An 18,687-nucleotide genomic window follows, 5' to 3' on the forward strand; every position below is an offset into this window, starting at 1 on the left:
CCCTCCGCTCACCCTCCACAGACAAGGCAGCTGCCAGGAAGGCCTGAGCCCCACAAACACTGAGGGTGAGGCCTCCAGGGAGGACACTACCCACCCCAGGGAGCCCTGCGAGGCCCATTCGGGCTTCTTATTTTAGTTTGGGGTTTTCTTTTCCTTTCAAACCAAAGCATCTGAGACCGATGACTGTACGATGTGTGTCAGGAAGACCACGGCCTGAAGCCGGACCCCAGAGGGGCCTTGGGAAGTGCCCGTGAGAACCAGCGAGCCCAGGAAGCAGCGAGGGCATCCCAGGTCCTGTCTCCCTGAAAGCCACGTCCAGTGCCCTGCCGCCTAGCGCTTCCTTCCCACGAAGAAACCTCTGTCCCAGAGCGGGCCGCGTTCTCTTAGAATCCACCCAGATTTTGTAGTTCCGAGTTTAGACTTAGCCTTGAGAGTCTCAAAACCACAGGAGGATACGACCGAGTGAATCTGAACTCTAATTCTTTAAATCTCCCGAGTGTGTCTTAAATGGGAGAACCCAAAAGTCCTTTCTCAGAGGAAAAAAGTAAAGGACCATTTTTACATTTACAAGATTTTTTAACTGAAACAACAAATGAACTGAATTTGTTTCCCATTCTAAAAGGCATGCTTTCCCATGAGCCCCTGAGCACACAGGGTGGTGATGGGCAGGCGAAAACCAGGACACTCGGGGCAGAGGGGCCTGCGGGCTTCAGGGTCATGGGCGGGGGAGAGGGGTCCGCACGCAGCCTCCGCTCTCCTCGTGCTGCTTCTTGCCTGACCGCCAGGTCACAAGGCGTCCACACTTTCCTTTGCGAACAAGTGCTGTCCCTCGCGGCCGGCTCACCAGCCCCCGGGCCCTCCTGGCCCCTCCCAAACCCTTCTCTCTTTTCATGCAGTTTGTTTCGTTCCCTGGGTCGTAGAAGGCATTTGTGGACCCACTTCTCAGATGGGGACACTGAGGTGCAGACAAGGCTTTTGCTGGACCCCGGGTCACATGACCAGTTAGGCGCCAAGTGGGGACGCCTCCCCCCCTCCCCCTCCCACACGCCTCCCCCCGTGTCCCCGCCCAAGTGTCCGGGAGGCGTTGTCCTCCACTGTGGCCCTGGCTCCACCTCGCTGCTGGCTCCATGGCCATCCTCACCCCTCCATGCTCTGCAACGACCTTCTAAGTGAAGGCCACTGTTTAAATATTAAATAGTCCTTGGAATGCCTGGGCTCCCGTTAAGACCCTGAATCAAAAGAGAAAAAGAAACACTTTAAAGATCGCTGAAGTTTGAAAAGCTGAATTATCGATGTCTGTGCTCCGAGGCTGCACCCACGTCCCCATCTCCTTGGCCTCGGGCGCCCGGCTGCAGGGCGGCTCTGGGGTCCGCTGGGCACACAGGGCAGGAGTGTGCACGGTAGGGGAGGGGGCTCTGGCCAGGCCCGAGGTGATGGGCTGGGGGTCCTGGTGCACAGTGGTGGGACTGGATGAGGAGACCCCAGGACCCTGTCATGGCTGCGCCTGCTCGGTCACCAGGGGGAACCCAGGCCAGGACAGTGACCGAGCACCAGCCCCCCACCTCCAGCGCTAAGCTCAGCAGGGCCAGCTGTGCAAGGCCCCCGACGGGGAGGGAGGGAGGCGCCCCGCTTGTTACAGGCACCTCCAGCTACCACTCCCGCCACAGACCTCACGCTTTCAGCACAGAAAGAGACCTTCCTTTGTGAGCGCCGCTAACAGGCCCTGCAGAATTGAGCAGGGCAGGGTCCCGCACCCCCACCTGCCCAGGGGGCTTGGACGGCGCCTTCTCCCCTGGATGCTGTCCTAGGAAGGCCCCCAAAGTGACGGCCCTGGAGGATGGGCGAGCTCCCTGCAGACACCCTCCCCGTGTCCATCTACGTAAGGGGTGTGAGCAGCCACAGGGCCACTTTGCCACGTGCTGTGACACATCGCAGCCAAGGACGTGAGGCCCAGCCGCCAGCTGGGAGGCCTGCTGAGGCCGAGGGGAGTGCATCCTCGGCCCGCCGCCCACACCACGGTCACGGTCACCGGGGGGGCCCGGCCCAGAGGTCTCCCTGTTCCTCGGACCCCATCACTCCCAGGCCCACAGCACCCAGCGTCCTGGACACACCTGGCATGTTGCAGCTGGATATTCTGTGCCCCGTGAGCGGTCTTTGCTCTGGCGCCTCTCCTTCCATCAGCTCGGAGCCCAGGGGCACGTGGCCTGTACCCTGGATCACTGCCTCTACCGTCCCGCCCCGTCTCGTCCACTCCCCTCTGCACCTCCCGGAAAGCTATCCCTTTCCCCAGACCTGCCCCGTGAGCTCCTGGCACTGCTTCCGGGGCGCCCCTGCCCCCTGCCCGGGCACAGGGGCCGATGCCAGGGCCTCTCAGCCGTGGAAGGAGGCGTCCAGGCCACGGCCTTGGGTGGACGCCGTCCGGGTGTGGGCACCAAGGACACTTCCCGTGGCCCTGACTCTGCCGTCCGCCTCCCCTCCCCCAGCCCGGAGCTGCCCCACATGAGTCTGGGCTCACCTGGGTGCCAAGGCTGAGCTCCACTGTGGGGACACGTCCATGGTGACCTGGTCACGCTGCAGCCGGCCTGCCCGTCCTCTCCCTGACCGCAAGCAGAAGGGTCCTCCGCACCCTCCCGGGCCTTAAGTAACTCGTCCAGGGTCGCAGGATGGCCAAGACACCCGTGTCCACGTGGGAGGGGGACGTGACTGCCTACGGCTTTACGCGGAGCAGGAAGCGCTGGGTTTATGAAGCACCTCAGCTGGCGTGGAGAGGGGTCTTCACTTCAGAAACCCCAGGGCTCACCATGGGAATCCTGAACACTCTGGGGGGAACCCCACCTCATGGGTGCAGACGTGGAGGAGGTGGGGTGTCTGGGGTCACTCTGCTTCTCAGTGCCCCTGCTTGGGGCGGGGGGCAGGCCCCATGACCCCTAGTCCCTGGGGCTAGGAGACTCCTTGCACCCAGGGACCTGGGGGCTCTGCAGTGGCTCCCACCTGGGTCCCGGCCTTGCCCCTCATGATCACGGGTGTCCTAGGGGAGCTCCGGAACCCCACGACCTTTCAGATTTTACCCCCCAAATTCTGCCTAGCTGTGTGGCCTTGAGCAAGTCACCACACCTCTGTGTTCTCATCTATGAAATGGGCAGAGGAAAGCCATCCCCAGGGGCTGGTTGGAAAAGCAGCTGTGAAAAGGTGTAGCCGGTTGGATGCCTGAGAAAGAAGCGGACAGACAGATGGACACAGCACAGCCGGTCTCCTAGCAGAAGTTCAGGACACGCCAAGAGCACGAGGCCGCGGGAGGTGGGGGCCCCTGACCACAGCCATGCACATCGTTCGTTCTGAGGTCACCCTACCATCTGTGGAGCACAGTGCACCTCCCGGTGCTGGGAGGGTGAGCGAGCTTAGCGGTCCACCCACACGGAGAGCTGGCCCTGTGTGGAACATCACACAGCCGTCTCACTTACACACATTCCCCTGTGGAGGCCAGGCCATGATCCCTTACGTTGACAGATGGGGAAACCGAAGCACAGAGCATTCAGTGACTCCCCACCAGAGACATATGTGTGAAGTGGCCAAGCAGCACTGGGACGTGGGCAGCGTGGCCCCCCACCAGCCCTGCTACCCACGGTGCCTGGACGTCCAGAGCTCAGCCCCTGATGATCAGTGATATCTGTCCCGCATCTTTTCATGTACCTGTTGGCCATTTGTGTGTCTTCTTTGGAGAAATGTTCATTCAAGTCTTTAGCCCATTTTTCAAGCAAGTTATTAGTTATTTTTGCTACTAAGTCTAGGAATCCCTTATATATTTTGAATATTAACCAGTGATCAGGTCTGTAGATATGTTCTCCCATCCTGTAGGTTGCCTTTTCACTCTGTTGGTTGTTTGCTTTGCTGTGCAGAAGCTGTTTAGTTCCGTGCAATCCTGCTTGACTAATTGTGTTCCCGTTGCTTGTGCTTTTAGTGTCAAATCGTTGCCAAGACCAATGTCATAAAGCTTTTCTCCTATGTTTTTTTCTAGGAGTTTCACAGTTTCAGGTCTTACATTTAAGCCTTTAACCCATTTTGATTTTTGTGTCTGGTGTAACTAAGTGTTCAACTTCATTCATTTGCGTGTGGATATCCAGTTTTCCCAACACCGTTTGTTGGAGGGAGTGTCCTTTCCCCATTGTGTGCTCTTGGTTCCCTTGTCAAAGACCAGTTAACTGTATATGTGTGGATTTATTTCTGGATTCTCTATTCTGTTCCATTAGTCTATATGTCTGTATTTTTATGTCAGTACCGTACTGTTTTAATTACTGTGGTTTGTAACATATTTTGAAATCAGGGAAATGCAAAGTAAAACCACAATGAGATACCACCTCATACCTGTTAGGACGGATGTCATCAAAAAGACAACAAGTGTTGGTGAGGATGCAAAGAAACCGGAACCCTTGCCTGTGTACTGCTGGTGAAAACGCAGAATGGCACAGTCACTACGGCAAACACAATGGAGGTTCTACAAACAACTAAAACCAGAACTACCGAATCATCCAGCAGTCCAACTTCTGGGTATTCATCCAGAAGAATTGAAATCAGGATCTGGAAGAGGTATCTTCACTCCCCTGTTCCCTGCAGCACTGTTCACAACAGCCAAGACGGGGAAGCAACCTAAGTGTCCATCCGCAGATGAGCAGATAAAGAAGATGTGGTCTATACGTACAACAGAGTATAATTCAGCCTTTACAAGGATGGAAATCCTGTCGTATGTGATAACACGGAGGAATCTGGAGGACATTATGCTGAGTGAAACAAGCCAGCACAGGACAAATAAGGTAGGATTCCACCTCCATGAGGAAGCTAAAATAACAAATTCATAGAAGCAGAGAGTAGGAGGTGGTTGTTAGGGGCGGGGCAGGGGAAATGGGAGTTTCTGGTGGATGGGTAAACAGTTTCAGTTACGCAGGGTGAATAACCTCTCGAACTCTGCTTACAGCATTGTGTCTGTAAATCCTGAGATCTGTTAAGAGGGTAGATCTCATGTTAAGTGTTCTTACAGAAAAAAAAAAGGAAAAAGTGGGGCAGAGACAGCAATCTCACCCCCGAAAACAGCTCAGTGGGGGTCCCAGCTGGGGCAGGCGTCATTTTATTTAGAAAATCTTGCCCAGGGGAGCAGGGGTTTTTCCCAGCCTCACCTTCTTTTTTTTTTTAATTTTTAAATTCTTTTTATTGTTATTTATTTTTATTTTTTGGCCGTGCCGCACGTGGGATCTTTGTTCCCCGACCAGGGATCCAACCCGCGCCCCCTGCGTTGGAAGCGCGGAGTCTTAACCACTGGACCGCCAGGGAAGTCCCTGGCCTCACATTCTGAACAAATATGTAATCATGTCCTTTTCTTATTGTGACATTTAGTGTTAGGTTTGGGGTCACTGGGGGCCCCCCGCTTCCGGGGCGGTGCTGATCAAGGGAGAGGGTGAGGGTGGAATGGGAGGTCTTCTGAGAGCCGCCAGCATCCCTGGGCCCCAGGCTGGGCTGCCCTGGCCCAGCGGGGGCTGCTGGCTGAACTCCAGTGTGGCTGGCAGGGTTGGGGTGTGTCCCAGGAGCAGCGGCCTGGCATCTGTCCCACCCCCTGCGACCCCCGGGCAGGCCCAGAGCCGATCCCAGCGTGACCCTCTCCTCGGCTGCGGGAAACGCTTCCCCATATCTGACTGGAGGCCCCTTTGCCTCGCAAACCCCTCTTCTCTTGTCCTCACGTCATCTCCTGGGGTGACAGCTGAGAGGCTCAGCCACATAGTGAGGGCGCACAGGCCCTCTCCTGGGGGCTGGCAACATTGCTGAAGGGAGTTCCCGACCTGACTTTGTCCGCCGGGCATTGCAGCTGAATGCCCTTGATTTTCTCAGCCCTCTGCTTCCCTGAGGGGCTGCTCACGGCAGGGCCGGGGTGGGGTCTGGTCCCTGCAGGCGCAGGCCATCCCTACCTCCTGGCCACTCTGCGGGCGGCAAGACAAGGGCAGAAGCAGCGGCCCCACCAAGGACCAGGTCCCGCAGAGCCTCCGCCTAACCACAGGCGGCCACTCCCAGAAGCAGCTCCCTGTGCGCGGCGGCCGCGGAGACCACGGGGCAGGTGGGCAGCAGGAGACCGTGCTTCCAGCTGTGGCCGCGGGGACGGTGCTGCAGGCACTTGGCCGCTCATTGCCCCTCCTGGCTCTCCTCTATCCCGCCCCCTCAGCCCCTCCCTCACCCTGTTCCCTGGAATCAAACCTCTAAGGAATCCCCTGTGCCCCAAGTCCTCGTCCTGGCTAAGACGAAGGTTCTAGGGCCCGAGGGCCTGAGCAGCTGCCTGCACACCTAGCCATCCCTCACTCAGAAGTCACCCAAGGCTCCAGCTGTGACAGAGTGAGCTCTCAGTCCCCACCCCCCCGCCCCAGGAGACCCTGGACTGCCACATCCCTGGAGTAAAGGCCACGGTCCCATCAGGCAGCCTCCACAAGACACCTCTGCCAGGCTCGTGGCTTTTAAAGGGCTGAGTGCAGAGACAGAGCATTACACAGTCCGTGCTGCCAACCCGGCGACTGACAGCTGTGCACTTGACCAGCAATGCCGAATCCCCCCTCCCAGCAGCCTCCTGCCCTTGCCCCGAAAGCTGCCGCGGGCAGCCCATGACACCCCCTCCCCAGGAAGTCTCCACCCTGGGCACAAGCTGGCCATCCAGCATCTCCGGCTGCCCCCCACTGGGTCCCCACACAACCAGATGCCCAGTAGCCTACCTGGGTGACCCCAGACTTGCTGGTCCCGTTGAGTCCACAGCAGGACATCCTGAGTCCACTTGACCGAGGTGAGCAAGTTCCCGAAACATTCTGTCAGCGCGGCTGCTGCCATTACCTGTTGGTGATCTCTCGCCGATACCTCCTCCACCATCGCCAACATCTCACCAACACCGACACCTGCCCCATCATCCCCACCATCACTGCAATCCTCAGCTCTGGCAAGAGAAGCCTGGCACACAGCAGTGCCCAGTGTTCATTCGATACATGGGGTCTCAGTTCAACTTGAAAGTCTTCATGAGTAAGGACTAGCTCGTAGGCCATTCATGGAGCTCCCAGGGAACCCAGCCCAGAGCCAAGCGCCAGGAGGCCCCCCATGAAGATCTGAATGAAGAAGGAAGGGAGGGAAGGGAGCAAAGAGGGAGGAAGGCGGGAGGAAGGATGGTGGGAGGGGGAGGGAGGAAGGTCCAGGCCTCTTGGCCACGCAGCCGTGACCCAGAATGGAGCCTGGGATTTCCTAGAGTCGGACGGGAGATGAATGTAGTTCTGACTTCTCCTTCCTTTAAAATCAGGACTCAAGAGGTGCCTTTGACCTTTGATCTATTTGAATGACAAATAGAGATCAGAGAAGAGAAGCTAGGTCTCCGCTCTCCCCACCTCAGCAGCAGCCTGCTTCCCCAGCCAAGCAGGCAGCTCCCGGCGCGCCTGTGCCCACAGCATCTCGGCAGCTCTGGCTGAAGCCACAGGACCTGGAACCTACCAGGAAGTGGCAAGGGGCCTTGAGCCCACCAAGGCAGGATAGGAACCAACCCCTGGTCTCCAAAAAGGCCGGGTAGATGCCTCGGAGCCCAGGAAGGGGGAGGCGGGGGTACAGGGGCAGCCCCCTCCCTCCACGGTGCTCCTCTGAGACTTCGGTGTCATTCCAGGTGTGGTCATGACCTCATCAGCAGTCCTGCCATCAGCTGTGAATCACAAGGAGCACATTTAACGTGCTGGGTCCCAGAAAGCCCTGGTCTGGCCGCTGTCCACCACAGCCTTGCTCCCGGCCGGCAGCTCAGCCCAGCCCAGCCTCACGGCCTCTGCTCCCCGGTGTGGGGAGAACCAGCGGACAAAGGATCAAACAACCACATGCTGGCTAAGAGGACGAGAAGGACCCTGCATCGTGCTGCCTGGGGGGTTGGAAGACAGATTCAGGAAGGAATGAGCTACAGCCTCGGTTCTGCAACTGTGTCTACTTCCTGATGCTCCTCTGGCAGAGTCACCACTTCCTTCCTCAGGCCAACAGTCACCATGATGCCATCCTTCCGGTGCCCAGGGGTCCCCCCCGTCACACACGTGCAACACACCACAGATGATCATGCAACATGCGTGCAATGCACATGCAATTCACTCACCCAAGACACACATGGTCACACAGCACATGCACAGCACACACCAGCCAGCACACACTCAGGCAATGCACATGTGCATGCTCGTGCTTGGACACTTTGTGCAGATGAGAATGTGCTGTGTTCTGATAGGCGGTCCTGTTGAGGCCTCAGACTAAGGCTACCCCCTCCCCTGCAGGGTCAGAGCTGACTAACCCAACTGACCACATGGCGGGGGGAGTTCTTTTTTGCTGCAGGCCCTGGAGAAGCTGCAGACCCTGGAGAAGCTGCAGACCCTGGAGAAGCTGCAGACCCTGGAGAAGCTGCAGGCCCTGGAGAAGCTGCTGGCTCTGGAGAAGCTGCTGCTTCTCACCCTTTCCTCATCTGCCCTAGATGGAGACTGAGGCCTCTCCAGCCTCGACCCTCCTGGTATCCTGAGCAGTGAATCATCCCACACACCAGCCCCACCACCTGAGGAAAAGTTTGTACAGATTCAAGTGCAAAAGCAGAAAAACCATGAAGGAGCCTGGATGGTGTCACCCGCTTTCCTGGCTCTGGACTCTCACACGCTGTGTCATATAAAGGGTAACAGGCCAGGTATGTATGCCTTCGACTCTATGATGGTCCAGAAAATGCAGGACAGTGAAAAGATTGGTGGTTGCCAGGGCCTGGGTAGGGAGGGATGAATATGTGGGGCACGGGATTTTTAGGGCCGAGAAACTGTCCTGTATGATTATGTAACGGGGCACACACGTCACCATACCTTTGGCAAAGCCCATAGAATGTGCGCCCCAGAGAGTGAACCCTGATGTCAACTATGGAGTTTAGTTAATGACGGTGTATCAACGCCAGCTCATCACTTGTACCAAGTGTAGCCACCAAAGCCAGATGTAAACAATGGGGGCGGGGAGGTGGGAGTCTGTACTTTCCATCAATTTCTCTGTATAGGGGAAAGTGCTCTAAAAAAGTTGTCTATGAATTTAAAAAGGAGGAGGAGGAGAGTCAGGCTGGAGCGTGGTCACTTGGGACGAATCCAGCTTGTGTAGGTCACCAGCTGCGCCCCTGAGGCCCCCCGTGCCCCTCGACACGGCTCCACACGGGCCACCTCGGGATCTGTGCAGCCCGACAGCCTGGGTGGCCGGCCGGGCGTCCGGAGCCTGCGGGCCGGGCTGGGACAGGCCGCCAGGCCAGGGCCTGCCAGCTCGGGTTTGCTTTGACAAATCTCCACTTGGCTTCGTGGTGCCAGAAACATGATTTATGGGAGCACAGGCGAAGGAGGTTCCTGGCGGGGGGCCCGCTGGAACGCGGTGTTTGGGGCATCCCTGGAGAACCTCCCTCGGGGAAGGAGCCGATGAGGACCACCCGGCCTGCCCCCTGGAGCTGGGTGCCCGCGGCCTGCCTGGGGCCAGGGCTGTGCCCACCGCACAGCCGGCACCACCTGGCCCACAGCAGCCCTCGGGGCCCCAAGAGAGTGAGCAGCAGCAAAGCTCTGCTCTTGACGACGGCGACTGGGCAGGACTCCTTCCTCTTTCTCGCCCGAGGCCCATCTTTCTGAGCAAATTCATTTTTCTAAGCACACACTCCCACATTCCTCGATATTTCTCTGCAGAGCGTTGCTCTGGCCAGCTTCTCTCAGCCAGGATTCCAGGCGTAGAGGTGGCCTCACAGCAAGTCATCCAAGGGGCTGTGTTCTCCGTTCTCCCAGGCTGTGGGCAGCCGGTACCTTTCATGATGGCGGGGGACAAGGTAACTCAGGGGGTCTCAGGGCAGCGCTTTGCTCCCTCTTGGATCCCCAGGGGAAGGACATCGGCCAGCTCCTCTACTGCCAGGGCTGTTGTTTCCTTGGATACATCGGAACAAGCCCGACCTCCACGTACAGGAAGCCTGAGGCCCGAGGAGGTGAAGGATGTGCCCACGGTCTTATTGGTGAGGGCGGAGCCAGGCCGAGAGGGGACCGTGTCACTTGCTGTCCTTGGGGGGGCAGCCTCCTCATGACCCACCTTCCGCACCTCCTGGTAACAGGTGGAGCTGATCTCTCAGGTTTACAGGAGACTCTACTGGACAAGTGACCGGGTGTCTTCAATCAGTGAGTGACAGCTGGGGTGGAGGGGAGGAAGAGGTGAGGGAAGCGAAGGGAAAGGGGAGGAGGGGAAACGAAGGATTCAAAGAGCCTTCAGGGTCCTAGCAAACTGTGGACCAACTCTGAAAAGCAGGTGTCCTTTAATATTCAGAGCTACTTATTAAAGTAATTTTCTGAGGAAATGAGGTCCAGGGATTGCTTTAAAAGAAACTAGGGAGAGGAAGGGGTGAGGAGAGCGGGGGAGGGGGTTATTAGGTCAAATAAAATTGTCCATGATACTCTTCACTCTAATGTTGTGTGTAAAGATTCTTAATAAATAGTTTAAAATGTTTGACAAAAAATTAACAACAGCAAAAAGCAAGCCTGTCCTTCCTGTGAGGCTAAATTCTCTACAGCCCCCTAACTCTAAACCAGGGTCAAAACAACAAAGGGAGATGCATGCACCCCAGAAACGCACGAGGAGAACCCAGTGACACTTCCATTATGCTGTTTTGTACCTCATCTTTCTAAAGTGTTTAAGATGCCTATATTTTATAATGTACAGTATTTTAGTATGCTGGTCCACGTGACTTGCAAAAATAAATGCACCTGCATATATTGAGAGTATTTCCTCAAATACTCCTTATTGTTAAAAAATGGGATGTCAGTGTCTTAGTCAGCTCCGGCTGCTATGACAAAAACACAACAGACTGGGGGCTTAAACAACAGAGACATTCATGTCTCACAGCTCTGGAGGCTGGGAGTCCAGCACTAAGGCACTGGCAGATCTGGCATCTGACGAGGGCCCACTTCCCGGCTTGTAGACGGTGTCCTCTTGTGTCCTCACTGGTGGAGAGAGAAGCAAGCTCTCTCTGAGGTCTCTTCTTAAAGGGGCACTGATCCCATTTACAGGGGCTCCAACCTCATGACCTAATCACCCCCAAATGTTCCACCTCCTAACACCATCACACCGGGGATTGGGGTTTCAACATAAGATTTTGGGGGACACAAACACGCAGTCCATGACGATAATAAAAACTTGGAGGCCACCCTTCTGGAGAACTCCCACGGCACCAAAGGCCCTGCCCTCCTTGACCCAAGGCCATCCTGAGTTCCAAGTGAGTTCCAAGCCCACCACAGCCTGAGCCACAGCTGAGCGACTGTGATGTGCCCTTGGTCCCCAGCCAGCTCTGACCCTCTGCCCGCCACCATCACCCTGATGTCGTCCCCAAGTCACAGTCTTCCTGGGAGCTGCTGGTGCCCCTGAGGTCCGGCTGCAGCTTCCCCCACAGGACAGAAATGCCAGGGTTGCATTTCCAGGTACATCCTTTAGAAATCACCCTCCAACAGAGAGTTGGGGACTAAGGCCCCCGACACCCCATCCAAACAAGGCCCCAAGGGAAACCACAGGGGAGACGGAGTGTCCCCAGCAAAGCAATTCCAACACATCCTGCCCTCTCCACCCACTCAGAAAGCATGCTACGCAGGCTTCCGCAAAAGCAGAGGCCACCAAGGGAGGGGCCTGGCCGTCACTTCTTCAGAACTAAACACTAAAGAGATTTTAGGAATGCCAAGAATCACAAATTTCACTCAAAGGTCACTTTCCTGTCATTTCAGATCACAAATCACAAAGTCCGTGCGTGTTCAGTCTTTGGAAATGTCCTAATACTCGAGGAACCCTGACTGGTCGGTTTAACCTGAGTGTGGCCTTGTTTCAATCCCTGTTGAAAACTTCCTTAAATCTGCCAGTCCCACTCCCTGGCTCGGGAAGGAAACAGAAGGCCTAGCTGACACTTTGGGGGCCCAGAATATTCTGGAGCTCTGGTTTCACTGCTCAGGGCCAGCAACCATGCTGACCATAATGTCCTGAGCTCAGGATGGCCCCTTGAAGTTACTCGCATTTTCCCTAAATCCCTTGCATTAAAAAAAAAAAAAAAAATTAAGAGTTCCAGTGGCCGCCTTCTTAATTCTCAAAACACTTATTTCGGGGCGGAACGCCAGGCTCCAGGCCTGGGGAAATCCCCTCTGCCTGAACTTGGCAAGTAGGCTGACGTCTGCGCCTCCATCTGTGGGAGGAGAGAGGGCTGAGCCCCAGGACCCGCTCACACATGCACACACACATCTCAAGTACACACACCACTCACGCACACACATCGTACACGCATGCACGTACATCACCCCCCCCCAAATCACTCATACACACCTGTACTCAGTCACTCACTCGCACCTTAATCTCCCCCAGCCGGCCTGAGACCCACAGAGCCGTGTACAGGTGCCTGCACCCCTGTCCCAACCATCATCGACACATAAGAAGCCGACAGCTCCAAGGGCTTCCCCTCCCTGCCCACGTGGCTCTGCGCCCCCAACCCATGCCCACCTCCCACCCATCCCAACCCCCTCACCTTCCGTGCACCTTCTGAGACAAGAGGGCATCACCGGATGGCCGAGCCTCCCCTGGTCCTGCGCATCCCCGCGTCTCCTACTGTAACCGTCCTGGCCCCCTCCCCTCCCTCCCTCCCCTCCCCCTCCCTCCCCCTCCCCTCCCCCCTCCCTCCCTTCCCGCACTCCCCTCCCTCCCCTCCCCTCCCTCCCCTCCACTGGGCCGGGGCTGGGGGCTCCCTGGCCCCCCACCACTGCACCAGACCACGGTCCCTGCATCCTCCCCAAACCCGCACATTGAAGCACATCTCTGCAGACCGGAGCCCCTCCCCGTGATGCCCTGCGGACCCCAGGGACCCAGCCCCCCCTCCCTGGCACCTGCTCCTGTCGCCCTGGCCGACTAGAGCTCCTGGAGCCCAAGGCCCACGCTCCACGGATCTGACCCTGGCCCCTCCTCTTGTGTGTCCCCACCCCCCTCCTTTCCCAATAGAGATACGTCAAAAAGGCCTTGGAGGTGGACGGAATCTAGAAAGACACGGCGGAGGGGGCAGGAGAAAGGGCTGGAGTGTATGTGTGGGTAGATAATACATCTGTACGTGTGCGTGTGCACATGCGAGCGTGTGCACCTGTGCCTTGTGTGGCGCCTGGCGTGTGGGGCCTCAGGAGACAGGTGAGCGGTTCTGGGTGTGGCAACTGTCCATCTCCTCTAACCTGACGCAGCTGGGCCACCCGGCCTTGCTGGACAGCAGCTCCCTGGGGAGACCAAGACCTGGGACGTTAAGCACGTGCGGCTCAAGTTTGTTAACTGAAAGTGTCAGGAGTGCGGTGATGCCAGGGCCTCGGCCTGAGGGGACGCAGCATTTTCCAGGGGACCATCAGCTGACAGAGGGGGCTGCCCCATCGGCACGGACCACTTCCCAGGGCAGTAGGGCCGCTCCCTCAGGCCTGGCAGCCCCGGGTGTGGTGTTTGGAGACGCCAACACAAGGTGTGAGAAGTCGGCCGCAGAGGCCGGGCAGGAAGGGACGTGAGAAAGGGTGGCGCGGGGATGGCAGTGACCCAGGGACCGGGTGTCCCACCCACACTGGAGCCACGCGGGAAGGTGGACCACTTGCAGACTGACTTTCAGGAAAGCTGGATGTTTAGGTGACATTCCCTCCTTTTAAACATAGGCAATTCATTTTTAAGTGTTTAAAACGCTGCCGACCAGAATGTCAGGAGTCACGGTGGCACCAGCTCTGCTCTCATCCAATCACTTCGACTTGCACACGGGGAAACTGAGGCTGGGGAGGTGGGCAGCATGCTCAGGGTCACGTGGGTGCTGCCTGGCAAAGCTGGCCTGAGACCCAGGTCGTGCCCGCCCAGTTCCACCTCCTCTGATGACTCCGGCACCTGCGGATTCCAGGAGACAAAACTGAGCACTCTCTCACCATGCGTTTGTTCTTTTATTTTGAATTGTTGAATTTTATTTTATATATTTTTTATAGAGCAAGTTCTTACTAGTCATCTATTTTATACATATTAGTGTGTATACGTCAATCCCAATCACCAATTCATCACATACCCCCACCCCCCGCCACTTTCCCCCCTTGGTGTCCACACGTTTTTTCTCTACATCTGTCTCTATTTCTGCCTTGCAAACTGGTTCACCTGTACCATTTTTCTAGGTTCCATATACATGTGTTAATATACAATATTTGTTTTTCTCTTTCTGACTTACTTCACTCTATATGACAGTCTCTAGATCCATCCACGTCTTTACAAGTGACTCAATTTCGTTCCTTTTTATGGCTGAGTAATATTCCATTGTATATATGTGCCACATCTTCTTTATCCATTCATCTGTTGATGGGCATTTAGGTTGCTTCCATGACCTGGCGATTGTAAATAGAGCTTCAATAAACATTGGGGTGCATGTGTCTTTTTGAATTATGGTTTTCTCTGGGTATATGCCCAGTAGTAGGATTGCTGGGTCATATGGTAATTCTATTTTTAGTTTTTTAAGGAACCTCCATACTGCTCTCCATAGTGACTGTATCAATTTACATTCCCACCAACAGTGCAAGAGGATTCCCTTTTCTCCACACACTCTACAGCATTTGTTCCTTGTAGATTTTCTGATGATGCCCATTCTAAATTGTGTGAGGTGATACCTCATTGTAGTTTTGATTTGCATTTCTCTAATGATTAGTGATGTTGAGCAGCTTTTCATGTGCTTCTTGGCCATCTGTATGTCTTCTTTGAAGAAATGTCTATGTAGGTCTTCTGCCCATTTTTGGTTGGGTTGTTTGCTTTTTTGATATTGAGCCGCATGAGCTGCTTGTATATTTTGGAGATTAATCCTTTGTCAGTTGCTTCATTTGCAAATATTTTCTCCCATTCCGAGGGTTGTCTTTTGGTCTTGTTTATGGTTTCCTTTGCTGTGCAAAAGCTTTTAAGTTTCATTAGGTCCCATTTGTTTATTTTTGTTTTTATTTCCATTTCTCTAGGAGGTGGGTCAAAAAGGATCTTGCTGTGATTTATGTCATAGAGTGTTCTGCCTATGTTTTCCTCTAAGAGTTTGATAGTGTCTGGCCTTACATTTAGGTCTTTAATCCATTTTGAGTTTATTTTTGTGTATGGTGTTAGGGAGTGTTCTAATTTCGTTCTTCTCCATGTAGCTGTCCAGTTTTCTTAGCACCATTTATTGAAGAGACTGTCTTTTCTCCATTTTATATCCTTGCCTCCTTCGTCATAGATTGGTTGACCATAGGTGCATGGGTTTATCTCTGGGCTTTCTATCCTGTTCCACTGACCTATATTTCTGTTTTCGTGCCAGTACCATATTGTCTTGATTACTGTAGCTTTGTAGTATAGTCTGAAGTCAGGGAGCCTGATTCCTCCAGCTCTGTTTTTTTCCCTCAAGACTGCTTTGGCTATTCGGGGTCTTCTGTGTCTCCATACAAATTATAAGATTTTTTGGTTCTAGTTCTGTAAAAAATGCCATTGGTAATTTGATAGGGATTTCACTGAATCTGTAAATTGTTTTGGGTAGTATAGTCATTTTCACAATATTGATTCTTCCAATCCAAGAACATGGCATATCTCTCCATCTGTTTGTATCATCTTTAATTTCTTTCATCAGTGTCTTATAGTTTTCTGCATACAGGTCTTTTGTCTCCTTAGGTAGGTTTATTCCTAGGTATTTTATTCTTTTTGTTGCAGTGGAAAATGGGAGCATTTCCTTAATTTCTCTTTCAGATTTTTCATCATTAGTGTATAGGAATGCAAGAGATTTCTGTGCATTAATTTTGTATCCTGCAACTTTACCAAATTCATTGATTAGCTCTAGTAGTTTTCCAGTGGCATCTTTAGGAGTTTCTGTGTGTATAGTATCATGTCATCTGCAAACAGTGACAATTTTACTTCTTCTTTTCCAATTTGTATTCCATTTATTTCTTTTTCTTCTCTGATTGCCATGGCTAGGACTTCCAAAACTATGTTGAATAATAGGGGCGAGAGTGGACATCCTTGCTTTGTTCCTGATCTTAGAGGAAATGCTTTCAGTTTTTCACCATTGAGAATGATGTTTGCTGTGGGTTTGTTGTATATGCCCTTTATTATGTTGAGGTAGGTTCCCTCTATGCCCACTTTCTGGAGAGATTTTATCATAAATGGGTGTTGAATTTTGTCAAAAGCTTTTTCTGCATCTATTGAGATGATCACATGGTTTTTATTCTTCAGTTTGTTAATATGGTGTATCACATTGATTGATTTGCATATACTGAAGAATCGTTGCATCCCTGGGATAAATCCCACTTGATCATGGTGTATGATCCTTTTAATGTGTTGTTGGATTCTGTTTGCTAGTATTATGTTGAGGATTTTTGCATCTATATTCATCAGTGATATTGGTCCGTAATTTTCTTTTTTTGTTGTATCTTTGTCTGGTTTTGGTATCAGGGTGATGGTGGCCTCATACAATGAGTTTGGGAGTGTTCCTTCCTCTGTAATTTTTTGTAAGAGTTTGAGAAGGGTGGGTGTTAGCTCTTCTTTAAATGTTTGATATAACTCATCTGTGAAGCCATCTGGTCCTGGACTTTTGTTTGTTGGAAGATTTTTAATCACAGTTTCAATTTCCTTACTTGTGATTGGTCTGTTCATATTTTCTATTTCTTCCTGGTTCAGTCTTGGAAGGTTATACCTTTCTAAGAATGTGTGCATTTTTTTCCACGTTGTCCATTATTGACATGGGGTTGCTTGTAGTAGTCTCTTAGGATGCTTTGTATTTTTGCGGTGTCTGTTGTAACTTCTCCTTTTTCATTTCTAATTTTATTGATTTGAGTCCTCTCCCTCTTTTTCTTGATGAGTCTGGCTAGTGGTTTATCAAGCGTTTGTTCTGAACTTTAGTTTTTTTCCCCTAAGGAAGTAAAGGAAACAGGTTTTCTTTCTGTTGTGCTGGCAGTTGGTGTTCCTCTGAGTTTGGCTCTGCCAAGAGGAAGATTCGAGGCTTCGCCTCAGATCAAGGCCCAGCAGCCTCAGAGGTTTCACATGGATGCCGTGTCCTTGCCACCATCTGGAGAACGTGCCAGCTGGTCAGGGAAGGACCCGTGTGGCTCGGCCAGGACCGCGCCGCCTTCTAGAGCAGCTGATCAGTCCTCCGGTGACACCCACTGGACTACAGCCACACCTGGGCCTCCCTGCTCCACAGATTCACCTGGGCTCTCCCTCCCCAGGCCAAATCCAGGACCCTTTTCTGCAGCCCTCTGGCCACACCTGTCATTAGCCACCCACCTCCCTGCAAACAGTGTCAGATTTGCTGCTTCCTGGAAACTTTCAGCGTTTATCTGTCCATATCTCCCCTCCCACTGAAGAATGATAGCTCTGCAGGTTTGTGTGCTTCCGAGTTAAACCCCGGAGTCTGCAGCTTATCCCTGTCGGAGCTCAGCTTCTGGAGTCCCATCACGTCTCCCAACATCTGTTCAGTCTCCACAATGATAGCAACACCCTCAATGTTCCCAAGAGATGAGCTGGCCGGAGCGTGGATTCACGGGCCTGGGTCTTGGGGCCAGCCCCCCGTGGTCCCCAGTATGCCAGGCAGTGCATGAAGCCACGTGGACATGATCGCTCTTCCTGGAGCTCCCCTTGCATGGGAAGACTCGGGCAGGAATGGACAGTGGTTATGTAATTATTTAATCACTAGGTGATTTAAAGTAAGCTAAACACACAGATCTAGGACAGCCAGGACAGGCAGTTCACAGGGATGGCCACCAGTACCTGCTGTGGCACTTCCCCCCTGATTTGAGGCAAATGATGGGCTTGACCAACCCCATGACCTTCCCACATTTCAGGACAGAGCCCACGGGGGAGGTCAGCAGCAGGATGCCTGCAGGCCCCGAGCTCCCAGCCCACGAGGGGTGTGCATGGCCTGGGCACAGGTGGACACACGTGGTCATCTCCAGGAGCTGCAGCTGGCCACCCCACTGCTCTCCATCCTCCATGGCATTTTGGGAGGGCCAGAGAGACCCCATGGACAGCACACGGCTTCTGTGGTCACCAGGGCAGCTTTGTAACTGGAATCAAGCCCCTCGTAGCTGGAGCCCCACCCGTGGATTTGCCTCCAGAGCAGGTTGTTGGGAGGGTGAACCACGGCAGCCCCTCCCACCACTATCTTCAGGCAGCCCAGAAACTCACTAGAGTCACCCACTGACCAACCTCTGTATCACTATTCACCAGCAAGACAGGGGAAAGAGAAAATTCTAGATGTAGTAATTTAAAGTACAAAAGACATGGTTTCCTCTGATCTGACTAAGATTTATTTCTTGCCATCAGTGGGAATGGAGGTTTCCAAACACAGGTTAAACCGATTCTCTGAAGAATACAGTTACAATTTTTACACCCTTGAATCTAGTGGCCTAAAAATATTGTACCAGCTACACCAGTTAAAATGACTTTGCACCATCAAGTGTGGGATTCTGCTCCTGGTGAAGGAGAAAGCCTGCTACGCACAACAGTGAGGCAGGAGCAGCCACCGCTCTGGGAGGAGCTCCACCACTGGACAGAGGAGGAAGAAAAGCAGTCCTCGTGGGCTGAAGGCTGTGGGAGAAATCCTGGAGAGGAAAGAGCTGGAGAAGAGGATTCCTGATTCTGTGCATGAAGCTGGTCCCA

Source organism: Mesoplodon mirus (assembly GCF_964341445.2).
Source record: "Mesoplodon mirus genome assembly, chromosome: 6".
NCBI lineage: Eukaryota > Metazoa > Chordata > Mammalia > Artiodactyla > Ziphiidae > Mesoplodon > Mesoplodon mirus.